Source organism: Staurois parvus, unplaced genomic scaffold, assembly GCF_062004578.1.
Source record: "Staurois parvus isolate SC_StPar_1 unplaced genomic scaffold, SC_StPar_1.0 ptg000122l, whole genome shotgun sequence".
Lineage (NCBI taxonomy): Eukaryota > Metazoa > Chordata > Amphibia > Anura > Ranidae > Staurois > Staurois parvus.
The window spans coordinates 14,734,291-14,751,423 of NW_028317918.1; positions in this window are offsets into that span (position 1 = coordinate 14,734,291).

The window sequence follows — 17,133 nt, forward strand, 5'->3', positions numbered from 1 at the left end:
AGATAAATAAAATGATAGCTGTTGAAAACATTTTGAAAGAAAAGTTTGCCAGATTTGCTGCCCCAGCAATAGATCTCACTGAATTAAAAAAAAAAAAGTGCTAGGTGAACTAAAAATGCATTCAGGGATTTCCAAACACCCTTGTCATCACTCTCTGTGTGTTGTCCCAGATTTCTCTATCTGGAGTGAAACCAGACTGATCTGAGTGGATCAGAGATGGGAGGTGAGGGATCAAGCTAGAGGCCAAGATTTTCACAAACATCTTGAGGTACATGTTAAGAAGGGATATTGGCTGGTAACTGGCACAGTGGGCTGGGTCCTTCCGTTCTTTGAGGAGTATTGTCCCGTGTGCTTGTAGAGTGACATCTGGAATATTGTGGCCCTCCCACAATGAGTTATAGGCCACCACAAATTGTGAAGCCAAGGTAGCTGAAAATGTCTTGTAATAGGATAAGGTATAACCGTCCGGTCCTGGAGACTTCCCTGACTTCATGAACCTGAGGGCACCAAAAAACTCATTGGTAGAAATTAGTTGGTCTAATTGTGATGCTACATCGGAAGGAAACTCTGGCAATCCTGACCCTTCCAAGTACTGGCAATCGTTTCCGGTCTCTCACTTGCGGGGAGGATTGTGTGCCTAAATTATATAAGATTGTATATTAGTCCTGGAAAGCACGGGTGATGGCTGGAGATCCCTTACAAGGTTATCATCTTTAGTTTTAATGAAAGAAATGTGGTTTTTAACTCTGATAGAACGCAGGGCATCACCAGCATCTTAATCAGATTGTTTCCATATTCATAAAACACTCTCCTACAGAGAGTCGCTTTGTATTTAGCTTTTTCAGTCATCACCCTGTTCTTGACTTCCATGATGTATGTGGACATTTTTATATTGCAGACGGATGCCTGAGACATGGTAGAGTCATGCAGCATTTTTGGCATCTTGCAGCTGATGAGTTTTCTTTAAAAGGACTGCCACTTAGTTTCTATTTGAATTATAGTAAACCTAATATATATATATATATTTAAAAAAATCATAATAAATATATATATATATATATATATATATATATATATATATATATATTTATGCATTACTTTTATTCTATACTAAGTATTCTACTTGATAGCAGTTTTCCTGCACTGCTGTGCAGTTTATAAAACACAGTATAAATGGTCAGATCCTAATCTACTGCACTGAATTTACTGAAAGCAAGCAATCTTTGATCTCAGACAGTCATTCATCTCTCCTCACACATCTCTCCTTCAGATCTTTACCTACTGGAGGCATCTCACACTGAAGAGAGAGTGTACTATATTTCATAAATATTCTGTGGTAGCGCTGAGGGACAGTCCCATCTGTTATTTGTTTTCAGCTTTGCTTACTGATAAAACAGGAAGGACAGCTTGCTGATGGGCTCTTTGAAGCAAAAGGCTTCTGTCTTTCCTCCAATTAATGCCTATAAATTATTTGTATAGGAGACAATATTGGTCCTTGCTGAGGTCCAGAATTACCTGTGCTAAATTAAATTCATTCATCATGCCTCATTTTCACTCTGAATAATTGTGGTTGAAGGAACCAAACAGGTATGTCTTCATTTTTATGGGAGCATTATGCTGAACGCCGTGCCTTTCACTGTGTTACGGTAGGGCTAGGGTAACATTTTCAAAGAGATTTGCTCTGGCACTATAAACTGCTGTAGAATATAGTGTTTTTTTTCAAAACGATATAAAATCTTTGAGGAATAGCTTTACATCTCTAATATTGTGTATGTCTACCGAAGGATATTATAATTTCTAATTTGCAGGAATTTGGGTTTGTGTCCTATATAGGGCTTCACAGTTCTAAGACGATGTCTTCTATCCTCTGGCTATGGATAGTGTCATCACACCTTCAATGACTTAACATTTACACACTATGGGGGGGGGGGGGTTATTAAAAATGGTGCAAATAGAATCTGGTGCAGTTATGCATAGTAATCAATTAGTTTCCAAATTTTATTGTCAAAGCTTAATTGAACAAGTTGAAGTTTGATTGGCTACCATGCACAGCTGCACCAGATTCTGTGTGCTGTAGTTTAAGTAAATCTCCCCTTTGCATCCAGTCAAAATTATAATACTTTTTTAATTTTGCCAAGAACTGGGGAGGGGAAATACTCCAAAGCCTGACAGTCTGAGTTTAAACAGGATTCTTATAAAAACACAGAACTGCATATAGATTAGGAAGAACCGTAATGGAAACTCAGTGTTATTAAGTTATTGTTGAATGATGTGTAACGTGGATGCTTTTATGTTTTATTTTTACAAAGTAGCAAGTCATTGAAATCTGAAACCTTTGTGACTTACATAGCTAGTAGAAAGTTTTGAAAGTCTGCTCCAGTGGCAGTCCATCCAGTCTAATTCCAATGGCCTGTTTCTCTGGGCTTATTATGTGTTATGGTGGTGGAAATTTGTGGCTGGCATCATCCCTCAAATTGATACATGAAAGAAAATTCTATTCCCCTAAAACAATGGGGCTATGGGACAGAACTGGTCAATGAGCCAAGTTATCAGAGACACAACATTTTGTTTTTAAATTACAAAATTACAAATAGTTTAGATTTACATGAATCTTAAAAACAGTTCTGCAAACATATTGCCAGTCATAGTTACATGAGATTGCATCAGTAGTGTTTTATATTCAATTAATAGTCAAGCATCCAACGCATTTCGAGATTAAGGTTTCTCTTCTTCAAGGATGCAACTGATGACTATACATATATTCCATAGAATTAAACAGAATATTATGGCCAACTAGGTACTTTTAAATAAAACAATGTAAAAATGCTGAAAGCTCATGTTGTCTGGGCGTGCTATCGTCCATTAATGTCACTGGGGTCACTCCATACAGCCGGGAATGAAGTCCACATCCAAAATTCAAGATGTAGAATTTTCTATGATGGTTTTAATATGATGTATAGGGATCCAAAGAGGTCCATCTGGTGGGTAGAAAATAATTCTATACTGGCTGTGATAGTCAAAAATGAAAGGCACGTTATATATGGGGAGATTGTTTGTAAAGAGGCTGCAATGTTTTTCTCCAATCCAGGGCCATATAGTCTGAATGGGTAGCGTAAAGCCCATATGCACAGGCTGGATGATGCTTTCAGCCAGTACTGTATTTAGGGTTTGTGCTACCCTAGGCAACACAAAAATCCCCCCCCCCCCCACGGAGAGACCCTGACACCAACCAACACCCCCTCCACACTCAAGAGAGCCTTCCACTACCATCGCCCCCTATACAGTGGCAACCTCCCCCCACCCCGGTGAGAGAGAAAACACTCATCTTCACAGCTCCAGACATCCCCAGGAAGAGTCAGGCTCTGCATACATCATCAAGCAGCCTCTCTCAGATCTCACCTAGTCCCCATGCTGCGTGTGTCCCTTCTTCCATCCCCTCTTTCAGGGGGCAGCACTGCCTCCCTGAAACATTCCGCTGCCCGCCCTGAAAAATGCTGCCCTAGGCAGATGTCTTGTTTGCCTTGTGCTAAATACACCCCTGCTTTCAGCATTTTTACATTGTTTGATTTTAAAGTACCTAGTTGGGCATATTATTCTGTTTGAATATACAGAATATATTTTTAGCCATCAGCTGCATCCCTGAAGAAGAGAAACCTTTATCTCGAATAGCGTTGGATGCTTGACTATTAATTGATTATATTAAGCACTACTGATGCAATCTCATATAACTATGACCGCCAACATGTTTGCAGAACTGTTTTTAAGATTCATGTAAAAATAAACTATTTGTAATTTTAAAAAAATGTTGTGTCTCTGATATCTTGGCTCATTGACCAGTGGTACTCCACAGTCACATTCTAGGGCAATATCATTTTCTGTCATGTTTCTCTGGGCTTGGACATGCCATTCTGCTATAGCTCTAGAGACTGCAAACTTGCAATTTACATACCCTGTTTGCTTATCTGATTTTATTACTAGGTATAGGCTCATTCTCCTTTAAATCAATCATTGTTGCCCAAGATTGTTTTACACCTTTTATGCATTTTTCAATACAATATGTTATTTATACTATATATGTCAATGGCAATTAAATGTATTTTGCCATTTGGGACATTATTTTTAAAGTGGTTTGCATTTTTAGGGCTAAGACACAGTGATGGCTAAAGCTTGTCTTTGTACACTTTTACAAAATGGTACATAGGGCCATCAATATATAGGTGTCTAAGCAATTAAAGGAAGAACATTTGAAATTTTGTTGCCCATATCAACAAGTCAGATTACAGCAGATTCTTCATGATTTCATGCAAAAGAGAATGAAAGTGGTAATCTGATTTGTGATAAACATGGACTTGTTTTTAAATATGGTATACATATGGATCAGTTACTGGATTTTGTTTAGATAAGTTTAAAAATAAATGCACTGAAGACCAGGTCTTTTCTGACACTTTTTGTTTACATGTAAATATCAGTATTTTAGGTAATAACATTACCTAAAACCCACAAAAATGATGTATTTTCTGCAGCAGAGGCCCTAGAGAATAAAATGGTGGATGTTGCAATTTTTTATGTCACGCAGACTTTATGCAGCAGTTTTTCAAATGCAATTCTTTTAACCAAACAAATGTTTATGAATTTTAATGCACAAAAGCACAATATACTACCCAATTGTTTGGTAAAATATGAAAGATGATGTCACACTAAATAAATATATTCCAAACATGTTACGCTTTAAAATTGCATGGAACATAAACTATGTACATTATTTTACCACTTTAGATTTACACATGAGATCTTATGTTTTTTATTGCTATTAATCTGACGTTCTTGGTGATACCGCACATGTGTTTATGTACAGATGCAATCTGAAGCATGTGTTTGCCTTTGCGTGGGATCATGGGGGGGGTGGGGGTGCTTTAAATTTTTTAACATTTCATTATTTTTTTTTATTTTTACACCTTACTTTTATTTTTTTATCAACTTTATTACTATCACAAGGGATGAGCAACATCCCTTTTGATAACATGGACAGTTACTCTATACTGAAATATCTGGGGTCTATTAAACTCCAGATCTCTCCTCTGCTCTTAAAGGCTTCAGATCACACCAAGATTGGTATGATCCCATGCATTTTTCCAACTAGTAATGGTTTGTTTACCACCGCAAAACTGGAAGCCACTAAATACTTGTTGTTCCCGGTTTCTTAGACTATATATATATGAATGGGGCCATTTGAGACCATGAGCATCTCTATGGTCAGTCAGATGGATCACTGGCTTCACTCCCAGGTTCCCTAGTAGGACAGGAAAGCCCAGTAAGGCCTACCTCATGCCACTTGTAAAGGCAATCCAGCAGCTACAGTATATAGCTGCTTTTACAAAACAATTTCACTGTTGGCTCTAAAAAACAGTACTGGAATAATGCCTGCAGGTGCCAATATAACCACTGAAACGTGCGTGAGATAAAGGTAGTGGTTAATGAGATGAGTTTAAACTGTGTTAAATGTTAACCAAGGATGTTTGCTTACCTTTGATTATCTCCCCTTTTCTGCTGAAGATATAGATACAGTATCTCAAGGGGTTTCCTTGTAGCTAGCAAAACTTTAGGGGATCAGGCAATAAACAAAGTTGAAACAACTCTTATACCCCCCCTACTGATAACCACTTGTCAGTTTACTACATCCTTACAGGGAATACAAACTTAATTGGTAGTTGTTTCTTAGGTGCAAGATAGTTCATGGAATATGGATCAAGATTCCCTACCCTGGATCCTACTGATCAATACAAAGAAAGCCATTAAAACTATTTTCCACAACTCTGGAAAAAACAGTTAATAGAAGAAGTAGTAGCAATAGTAGTAGTACTAGTAGTAGTAACAAATGAGTTACTACATGTATTTCTTACCACGGTTTATTAGATTAGCTAGCCCAAAAACAGACCTCATTGGAGAAATGTACCTGAGAGTGCTAGATGGACTCAAATGGCATTCAGGGATTTTGGAACACCATTGTAATTATCCTATTCTTCTCTTTCTCTCCTGATTCTTCACCCTGTTCTTATTCATAATGCTACTACTAGTTCCTGTTTATTACTTGTTGTAATTGAATGACAAAAGAACAGGGAAAATTGCACTGTAACTTCTGCACTGTCATTCATTTAAATAGGAAATACCTAATGTTTACTTAGCAGGGAGTGGGAGGTGTTCTATTAAATTAACTAAGGGTGAGGAACCAGGGGCGGACTGACCATTTGGAAACTCAGGCACTGCCTGAGGGCCCGGGGTCAGTAGGGGGCCCCATGAGATGCCCCTGGTACCTTTTTTATAGGCTTTTTTGAGTTTGGGCAAGGACACAGGGGCCCCATGATCCCCTATTACCCAGGGGCCCCATGAGTTGTCAGTCCGCCCCTGTGAGGAACCCACTACCTCCAAGGTGTCATTGTAAACTGGTAACCTTTACTAGAAACACTGGCAAACCAGTTGGCTGGATGATAGTTTACGATTTTGGGATTTCTGATCCACTCTTTGGGGGGGTTATCAGACATTCATAAGATCCTTCTTTTAACTTCTACATCTTTCCATTCATGTGTATCAATAACATCTGGAACAATCATTAGACTAATTACCCTATAAGAATCCCTCAAATTTTACCATATACACTTTGCCCACCAGTACCACACCCTGATAAAAAAAGGACCAGTTGAATCCCTGAAATGCATTGGATTTTTATGACTTTTTTTGCATGCCGAGTCCCTACTCAAGCAAAGAGACGATTTTTGGCCACCACTCCTGGGAGAGATGCCTAAGGAGACATTTCCCTTCTATATTAGCTTAAGACCTGAATGAAAACACTTCTACTACACAATTTTTCTATAATGCCAGGCTCACAGTGCAACCAATAGAATAGCAATGGGCAGAGGCAGGTTAATCTCAACAGAAGAAAATTAAGACAAAACATTGGTTTTGTCCAACAATCACACTGGCTACTTATATTCTGAAAAGCTTCTTTCAGATGAATGGAGAAAATAATTGTATAACAAATAATATAATAAATACATATAAAGGAGCAAATCTGCCTAGATTAAATTTGTCAAATCTTGCTTGAAATGTAAAGTTCACAAACTTTGTGGCAAACCCTACTGATGTCTGTGGGGTTGAATCTGTTATTTAATGCCAGAAATAGGGCTAATAAGAAAAAATTGGCAAAGAAATACACTGCCATGGGGAATGTGTACCAATACCACAATTAAAATAGTAAAAAAAACAAAGAAAAAAAAACAGTATTTACAATCTACTTGTCACTAAGTTGTTTTCTTTACTCTGTAAATAACAAAACTACTAAATAAATATGTTTATTAATAAAAAACAAACAGTATTTTTCCCTACACAGAATTAATCCAAACATTTGTACCTCATGAGCTGCAAAAATCACAGGTATCTGCCATGAGCCCGTATTCCATATAATCTATGATTATCTTTGCTGAGCTTTGTAGTCCCCCACACTTATGTCTTTAGGGCAATCATGAACCCTTATTTGACAAGCTTGAGAAAGGGTCAGATACTCCAGAAATGCACTGCCTGGCATTAGACCAACTCATTTCTGTTCCTCCTCTTTTTATCAAGCATTTCAGTCTGCACGCTTTGTTGCTGTGAACTGATTCAGCCCATTGAAGGCTTGTGAGTAACCGCGGGCGAGCTTCGGTGCTGTGCTGATCTCTCCTTGTTGACATATAAAGGGATAGATTGTTCCTTGTTTTATTAAAGTTACACCTTTACTGATACATCTCAGGCACTGTGCATTCTTCTTATATCATTTGTACCAGCTGGTTGCTCCCTGATCCCTTCAATGGAGCTGCGGGATGTTTAACCCTTGATTTACCTCACTTTTCTCCATGGATTACAGCCTTGCTCTTCTTATGCGCATTACATTTTTTTTGTTGAATAAGAAGCAGTTTCTTTCTATTTAGGAGCACCATTTGTTTATATTTATTTCTTACCATAAATGTCTCTGTCTTTATTTACTATATACATCTGTGTTGTAAATGAGTAAGGGTACAATGTACCCTCTGTTCATTCACATTGGAAGGCCAGTATCTAGGGACCCTCTTCTTTTTTAAGGGGCTTCAAGATTCTGATAAGCCCTCTACCTACAGAACCCCAAAACCACCAGGCCAGGGTTTAGGGAAGAGACCCTTGTCCTCGTCAACAAAGGGACAATGTGATACGCCAGGCAAGAGGGCCACCCCTGGCAATCTACCCCCATAATGAGAGGTTGGGGCCTGGTATGCTTCAGAGGACAGACCGCACACTTTCCCCTCTTTCTTGACCTTCCAAGCTGCATGCTCAGATAAGGGTCTGGTATGAACTCTTTGGGAACTGGAAAAAAAAGGCGCTGTGGACAATGCTCTCAGACAAGCACCTTAGTGAAGGTGCATCTTTATTGGGTGAGACAAAGTAGAAAATATAATAAAATTGACCAGCCTGAAGTGGACGGTGTGACTCCAATGGACGGCCCGTCCGCTCTGAGGGGAACTGAGATCAGAGAACGCTCCTGTCGGCTTCAAATCACGTGGTGTCAGCGTACCAGCGTCCTGGGTGGTGTCACCATGGCAAGCAAAGGCAGTGTCTGGTGTTGGCTTCAGCTGGGAGCATATGTAGGGTTACCAAGACGACTTGTTTCGCGCAGTTGCGCTTAGTCAAGTTTCAACTGTGCGAAACATGATCTCAGCTCCCCTCAGAGCGGACAGGCCGTCCATTGGAGTCACACTGTCCACTTCAGGCTGGTCAATTTTATTATATTTGCTACTTTGTCTCACCCAATAAAGATGCACCTTCACTAAGGTGCTTGTCTGAGAGCATTTTCCACAGCGCCTTTTTTTTTCCAGTGCTCTTCATCATGCATATGATTAACAAGGCAGCAGTGGTGAGCTCATGATTAACTGTTCACATGTTTCCACCTGGAATGGCCTCTCTGCGCTCATTTGTATGAGTTTTCCTATTAATTCTTTGGGGTAACCCAAGCTTCTTGGGAGAAACTACACTCTTCTAAAATGTTTGTTTCTGTGGGGTTCCTCTTAAAATCCACACCAACCTGAAGGGTCTGGCATAAATAATAGAGGGAACCTCAAGCCAGTTTTTTATTACACAGCAACCATCCCTTTTCTTACATTTCCCTCTCAGCCAGGAATCCCCAGCTGACTGCTGAATGTGTCTGGTGGAGACGAGTCATAGTTGTTTGATGCTGTCACATTTAGCATCTGTAGCAATAGCGACTTGGGCTGAACACCAAATTGGTTTAGCTTTTTGCTGAACATCTGAACATATAAAATTCAGTCCAAACCTAGGTTCTAGAACTGGCAGCTCATCCCTACTGTACATTCCAGCATATTAAACACTACACTACAAATATGAAGAATTACTTCAGTGTATCATTTTTAGGGATTAATGACACTCTTAACCACTTGCCCTTCAGAGGATTTACCCCCCCCCCCCTCCTGACCAGGCCATTTTTTGCAATACGGTACTGCGTTACTTTAACTGACAATTGCGCAATGCTGCACCCAATTTAAATTTATGTCCTTTTTTCCCACAAATGGAGCTTTCTTTCGGTGGTATTTGATCACCTTTGCGTTTTTTATTTTTTGCGCTGTGAACAAAAAAAGACCAACAATTTTGAAAAAAAAAAAACACAATATTTTTGACTTTGTGCTATAAAACATATCCAGTAAAAAAATTTAAAAATGATATTTTGTCATAAATTTAGACCAAAATGTATTCTGCTACATGTCTTTGCTAAAACAAATTATTATTATTATTATTATTATACAGTATTTATAAAGCGCCAATAGTTCGCTCAGCGCCAATATTTGTAAATTAATTGGTTTACGTGAAAGTTATAATGTCTACAAATGGTGGTATATATACTCAAATTTAATTTTTTTTTATACAAGTAATGGTGGCGATCAGCGACTTATAGTGGGACTGCGGGACTGCAGCGGGCATTTTGACACTGGGGGGAACTGACTAAATGTCACTGACATCCCCACTGACATTAATACAGTGGTCAGTGCATGCTAATAAAAGCACTGACATTGTACTAATAATACTGCGCAGGAAGGGGTTAACATCTGGGGTGATCAAAGGGTAACTGCGTGCTGTGTGCTGTTTTACTCTTTTGTATGTGTGTGCTATGCAGAGCAATACAATGCAGCATGCTGGTGCTGACAAGGGAGAAATCTGTATTGTTTACATACAGACTTCTCCTCTGTCACCAGGGGCAGACTGACAACTCATGGGGCTCCGGGGAAATAGGGGATCATGGGGCCCCTGTGTCCTTGCCCAAACTCAAAAAAGCCTATTAAAAAGGTACCAGGGGCATCTCATGGGGCCCCCTACTGACCCCGGGCCCTCGGGCAGTGCCCGAATTTCCAAATGGTCAGTCCGTCCCTGTCTGTCACTGTTCCTTGGCAATCACTGGGTGCCGGCGGAGGATCTCCGGCCAGGACCAGGTGATCCACGGCTGTAGCGCGCTCGCCCTCCTACCTGGAAATACAACAACGTATATACGTGATTTTGCGCAGCCCTGTAGCAGTACTTCTGCTATAGGGCGATCGGGAAACGGTTAATGTAGCTTCCCTTTACATTAACTTGCTTTGTGGTCATGGACATTTTTGTTACCTTACAAGGGATTGTTTTCTCTGCCAACCATTTTTTTGCATCCCTCCTTTCATTAAAGTGGCTGTCAGCTTTTTTTATTTTTCCTGCAGGTAAGCCTATAATAGGGCTTACCTGTAGATACAGTAAATATGTGTTTAACATACACCATTTAGGAGATATTTACTTTAGTAGCAGCCAGTGACATCACCAGCACATGTGCACTGCACTCTCAATAGATGGCATGTTGTCCATTGAGAACTGTGCCGTGGCAGTCACCCCTGTGTGCATGTGCAGGAGTGATGTCATCGTGGCTCGGCCATTCAAATGTCCAGAGCCTGTATATCCGGATGGCAGACCAGGTGAAGATGGAAGCCCTGTCCACTGTGACAGCAAGCTACTGGGGGGCTTTGTTTTAAGGTAAGTCTGTCATAATGTGCTAGTATGTGATGCATACTAGCACATTATGACATTATCCTGCAGGGACCTCATTTATTTTTTCTTATGGCAGTTTATTATCTCTTTAACATATGCTGTATCCTTATGCATTAAACATACTTTGTATGATTCATTATCATATAGAAATGGGCCAAAATCTTTACTAGAAGAACAGCATGCAATACAATAATAAGTTAAAGGTTATTTTCAGACTCAAGTAACCCCTGCCTACATATAAATAGTTCTATATTTAAGCACTTTCTTGTACAGCACCTGGGAGCAAAACATTTTCCGCAGTATATAAGTTAATTGGGTTGCTTTTGCTATCTGCCATCAACAAATGTAGAGGGCTAATTCAGCGTGGGATAATCTAGATATACCATCTAAATTTTTACCTGTTCAATTGCCTCATAATTCATCTTTATAGCTACTGAGAACCACAGTAGCCTGGAGATCAAAGGCTACCACAGTACTCATTTTTTAGATGCAGTGTACATTTATCTAGCTGGTAGACATTAAATCACACCTTTTAATGATGTTAGGAAACACATAGCACTAGATATACAGAATAAATCTGGGTTGAATAAAAATGGTACACATTCAGCGATGTATAGACTGTGACTGATTTACAAAATGTTCCATTGACTTGCATTTATTGGTTTAATATTGAAATTAAACAATGTTTCCATTGTACAGCTCATAATAGATAGTTAAAGCCTAACTTTAGCAATTTTTTATCAGTTTTGGATAGAAGTGTAGCATTCTGTCAGGTGAACTCTATGCATTTCATCACCCAGCACTGAAAAAAGATGGTACTGTCAGGCAGAGTGGTTTTCACCCAACAGTAAGTTTATACTCTGACCACCAAAGCAAAGAGGTTAAACAGCACTGCCACTGACCACCAATGTTGGGGATGGGTTTAGTAGTACTGACAATAATACCACTTCTGGATGTTATTATTACAGTCACTGGCACCAATGCTGGGGATTATAATAACTGCCATTGATACAAATGTTGCGGGTTATCATTGTGCCACTGACACTGATGATAGGGATATTAATGCCACCACTGCCATTAATGCTAGAAGATATTATTGCAGCCACTGAATCCAATGATGTGGGTTATTATTGTGGCCATTTACACTAATGTTGGGGATTATTATTGCAACCTTTGACACTAATACTGAGGGTTATGATTACATCTATTGACTTAAATGTTGTAGGTTAGTAGTGCAGACACTGATACCAATTCTGGAGGTTTATTATTGCAGCCACCAAGACTAACACCAGTGTTAGAACTTACTATTACTACCACTGTCCCAATGCTGGGAATTACTATTGTTAAGGCTGACACCTGTGCTTAGGGTTATTATTTTTGCCACTGATATCATTGTTGGGAGTTATTGATACTGCCACTGACACCAACACTGGGGCTTATTTTACTACCATTTTCTCTTCTGTGTACATTGTTGCATGGTTCAAAAAATGTTGCAGGACCAAAGTTTTTAGTGCCTTACAGCCCATTTATTTTGATTAGTCTGCCTAACTTGATGCACTTTACCTCAACACACAAAAAAGCTCTGCCATTGTGTGGCCCTCCAGAATTGTTGGGGGCCACACTTGAGGCCCACTATAATTTTCAAGTTAGCATCACTTGTTTTAGATATTTATACATTAACTATTATTTAATATACAGTATAACCCCCTCCCTCCTAAATTGTAAGCTTCAAGGAACAGGGCCCTCGAACCCCTCGTGTATCAAATTGTATTGTTACTGTACTGTCTCATGTACTGTCTCCCATTGTAATGTACAGCGCTGAGTAAACCGTTGGTGCTATATAAATACTGTATAGTAATAATAATAATAATAACTGGACTAAAACATTGTTTTAACTATTTAATCAATGTATACTAAAAACATATAAAAATAATTCCTGGTAGGTATATTTTTACTTAGTCACTTTGGTCTAGTTTGGACCAATATAACTATGTATATACCACAAATGGCTGATACCCCTAGGAGCTGGATCACTGAAGCAGACACAACTACTCCACTACTGATCTCCATTTTCTTACGGGTCCTGTGCTGAGCAACTTGCCTGATGCATTGAAAATACAGGAGGTTGGCCGCTCAGCATCGGGACCATTCAGAGAGTTCTTTGCATTTTCTTAATGAAAGCAAAGCATTCTCTTATTGGATACGGTGGAGAGGTGGAGCAGTGACATAATCTTTAATGAATGTTGATATTATTAATTGTTGAATTTCTCTTGACATCAACCTCTTGTGTTTCTGTACACATGATTTAGGCTTGGAGAGGGAATTTTTGTTTTTAATCCCTATGTAAGTCTTATAAACTAGTTATGACACACAGTTCATACAGTAAGTCTGTACAGTTTATGTTATGAGTATTGAATTTATAATTAATTTCCTTCTTCTGAGAAGCTGATAGAGAGAACACAGGGTTTGCCTTTGTATACTATATATGAAGTGTACTTCTAGAATAAGTAAATGTGTTACATTGTTACTATACATTGGTAGAGTTTGCAGGTACTCCCTTACTGTATGCAGTCATTGGTAGTTGAGAGGCAAGAAAAATTATCACAACCTGCATTTTAGGATGTTTTTGAAATATAGATTATGATATGGCAATTATAATGAAACTGTCTGCTTTTAATAAATTTGAAGTCTGTAATAAAATACAATTGTATTATTCTACATTATATTATATAGTCTTATATTTACACTTGGAACTTCAAAATTTGTGATTTTCTTTTACTTTCATTCTTGGTGATAACAGTAAATAGGACAAATCGAGAGACTGAATTTTTCCTTAATGAGCCTTATATATGTTCACAAGGTATGCACCACATATTGTAGTCTGCCTTGTAGTCTACCTTACACATATCACTAAGCCCCAATTTCAGTGCTTATTCTCTCCTGTCCCTTGAACTTTGAGCTCAAAAAGCCAGTGGATTCCTTCCCTAGGCAGACTTGACAAAGGGGACTGAGCCCTTTAAATGAGTTGCTGCCCACCCATTCTTGTGACATTGTGCTATGTCCTAGAGGTGCATGAAACACTGCCGTAGATATTGTTGACTGTCATACTCTCCTGGTGGGTCCGGCACCTTGTATCTGGTAGATACCCTCCTGGTGGTTTGCTACTGAGGTTTACCAATTCTAGTGTTTCTCTTTGGGACTCTATGGAACTCTATTCTCTATGGAACCCTGGACTTTTGTGAACATCCTTCTCTTGCTCCCTGAGCTGGACAATAAGCTTCCACTAATTCCTATGCCTTTGTTGCTTTGTTCCTTCACATGCTCTGACTGCATCTGCCCCAAGATCTTTCACTGAGGAGTTTCAGGAATAGTCTTCCATTTTACATTTGAATCAGAGACATACTGTATCTATGGAATCTTACTGTCTGTATATATAATGTAAAATTTTTGGCATGAATATTAAACATGAGCACTAAGCGACTATATGTGCATATCTCTGTACATATACATGTCTGAAAGAGAGTGTTAACTTGTCTAGAAAATAAATTGTTTGCCCAAGAGAAGTGGAAAAACGTTCTACATTAAAGATTTGGACCTCATAGATGCAGTAGACTTTTGGACACAAGAGACTGCGTCAAGTAGGACTAATATTTAAAACTCCATCTATGATTGGAATAAACCATCGTACATGTTGCAGAATAATAAAATAAAAAGAGTAATAGCTTGCAGGGTTTATCACAATTGTCATTCTAAAATATGAATTTTCTTTATACTGTTAGAGTTTGTGGTATGGTAAAAAAGATGTTTCCCATGTGAGAAAAGTGAGGTTTTATTTTCACACAAAAGGTGTCCCTTAGATGAAGAAATAATAAATACATAGTAGCACAGGCTAAGGGAAAAAGTCCAAAAGATGCAACAGTACTTACCTGCCTACTTTTACCGCATGTCTCTAAGAATTGAATTAATCCTGAAGGTCAAAAGATGGAATCATGCTTGAACTAGAAGTAAACCAAGTTGTTTTATTTCAAGTGCTTATTTGTATCGCCTTTTGTCACAGTTTAGCTACTTCTAAAACTTTGAGTTCTATTCCAAGGAGAAAAAGCCACCGTATTCACTCAATGTAGGTCCTCTGAATAAACAAATTGCTTGTCAATCTTGCATTCAATCTTAGTCTAAAAGAAAATTAGTTTGAATGACAGCCCCAATCAATTTCTTTAATATAGTATCGCAGATTAGCATCCATGACGAGGAGCTCTACTCTCAATTCTCAGAAGAAATAAAAGTCTGTATGTCTATGCGCTCTGAATCTACAAATAAAATGAACCAAACTACATTATTGATTTTGTAGTTCATGGAAAGTCTAAAATAAAAGCCATTCAAGGTTGGGTTCCAGAGTATATTACATTTGCCTGTTCAGTTCTTTCTTTAAACTACCCATTCAAATGATCCTATACATTATCGAACACATTACTAAATGGCTGTCAGACAATGCAGCAAAATTATTCAGATTAAAATTACATGATTTAATATTTTTTAATTGTCCTTGTTGTTAAATATTTGCTTCATTTCTTGCTTTCTTTATATTTAATTTATATATACTGTGTTTTGTTATTGAAAATCTTTTGAAGATTGAATCATTATCTTTTCTTGGTCAAAAGGTTTTATTGAGGGTTTTGAAATACAGCATTAGGTAGGATTAGCAAGGTCAAAACAATTACAACCTCCACACAGGGAGGGCATGTAGGGAGTACATTAGCAGGATAAAGAATTACTATAATAATTACAGTACAGGCGATAAAAAAAATAATATATAAAGCAAAAAGAAGTAGAAACATTGTGCTCAAATAACTGTAGGAGAACTTGGAGATAAGAAGATGTACAGAAGAAAACAATACCCCGGTCAGGGGCCCATAATGGAGGTAGAGAGCATGAACATTCAAAAAGGAGAAAAAAGAAGAGTAGGGGGTAGTGGCTGAGAGAACTACAGTTCCTAAACAAAGGAGATGCCACATGATCTGCCACCAAGACATCAAGGACATCAAGGCTCTAACAAATAAGTCAAAATTAGTAGGGAGAAAGTGACCCACCAGGATCATCAGATTTTCATATATATGCCGATCCTATCTTGTAGGGTTGCTTCAACCTTGGTTAGTAGCATTGCCTGGGTAACCCCATATTTACTTGCAATGAGGCATAGTGTAGGGGTTATTCATGCACTTGCAATTGCCTGTTTTGTGCATGCAGAGATTTAAAGCAGAAGTTGAAATTGAGCCTTGGTCAACTCTGGACACCATATTTTTAATAAAGTGACCTTAGAGCCCGGTTGTATAGCAACACCAAACATCTGGGAGAGGATTTGAAAGATTTTGGTCCACAAGGCAGACAAAAATGGGCAAGTTCAACAAATATGGAGATGATTTCCAAGACCTCCACAACCACAAAAGCAGTTGGTGAGTTAGGCCAAGACATATTTATTATCCTTGCCAAGACAAGATACCATCTGGCTAGTACTTTATAAACTGGTTCAAGCACCAAAATATTCTGGGACACCATATAGGCAGCTTGCCAGATTTTTTACCAGTCTTCTGTCTCTAGCGTCAAAGCCAAGTTAGAGGCACACATAAATAGGAGTGGGGTGGCAGGGCTTTAAAGCAGGTGAAGATGTAGCTTACAGACCATCATTATATGTGAAGGTCAGAAGAAAACAAATGCTCAAACATGGCAATCTGGTCCATGATATAATCAAAGCAAACTTTAGTACCATAGAAATATCCTATCAAAATACCTCAGTTGGGGCCAGATGGTACTCCAGATAAAGTGGAAAGCTTGGTGCTGAAGAATACATAAAAAGTAGGTTGGCGCCGGTATCAGGAAGACTCTAAAAATTTAAAGAATTTTTGGCAACAGCATCATTTTCACTGTAATGATTCTGTCTAACCAAGATATGCTTAATGGAGACCACAGAAGGGATATCAGATGTGTCAGCATTTCGGTGGGGTAATTTGCACTATAGAGGGCAGAGGAGTGAACCAAAGAAAAGGTAATGAGAAG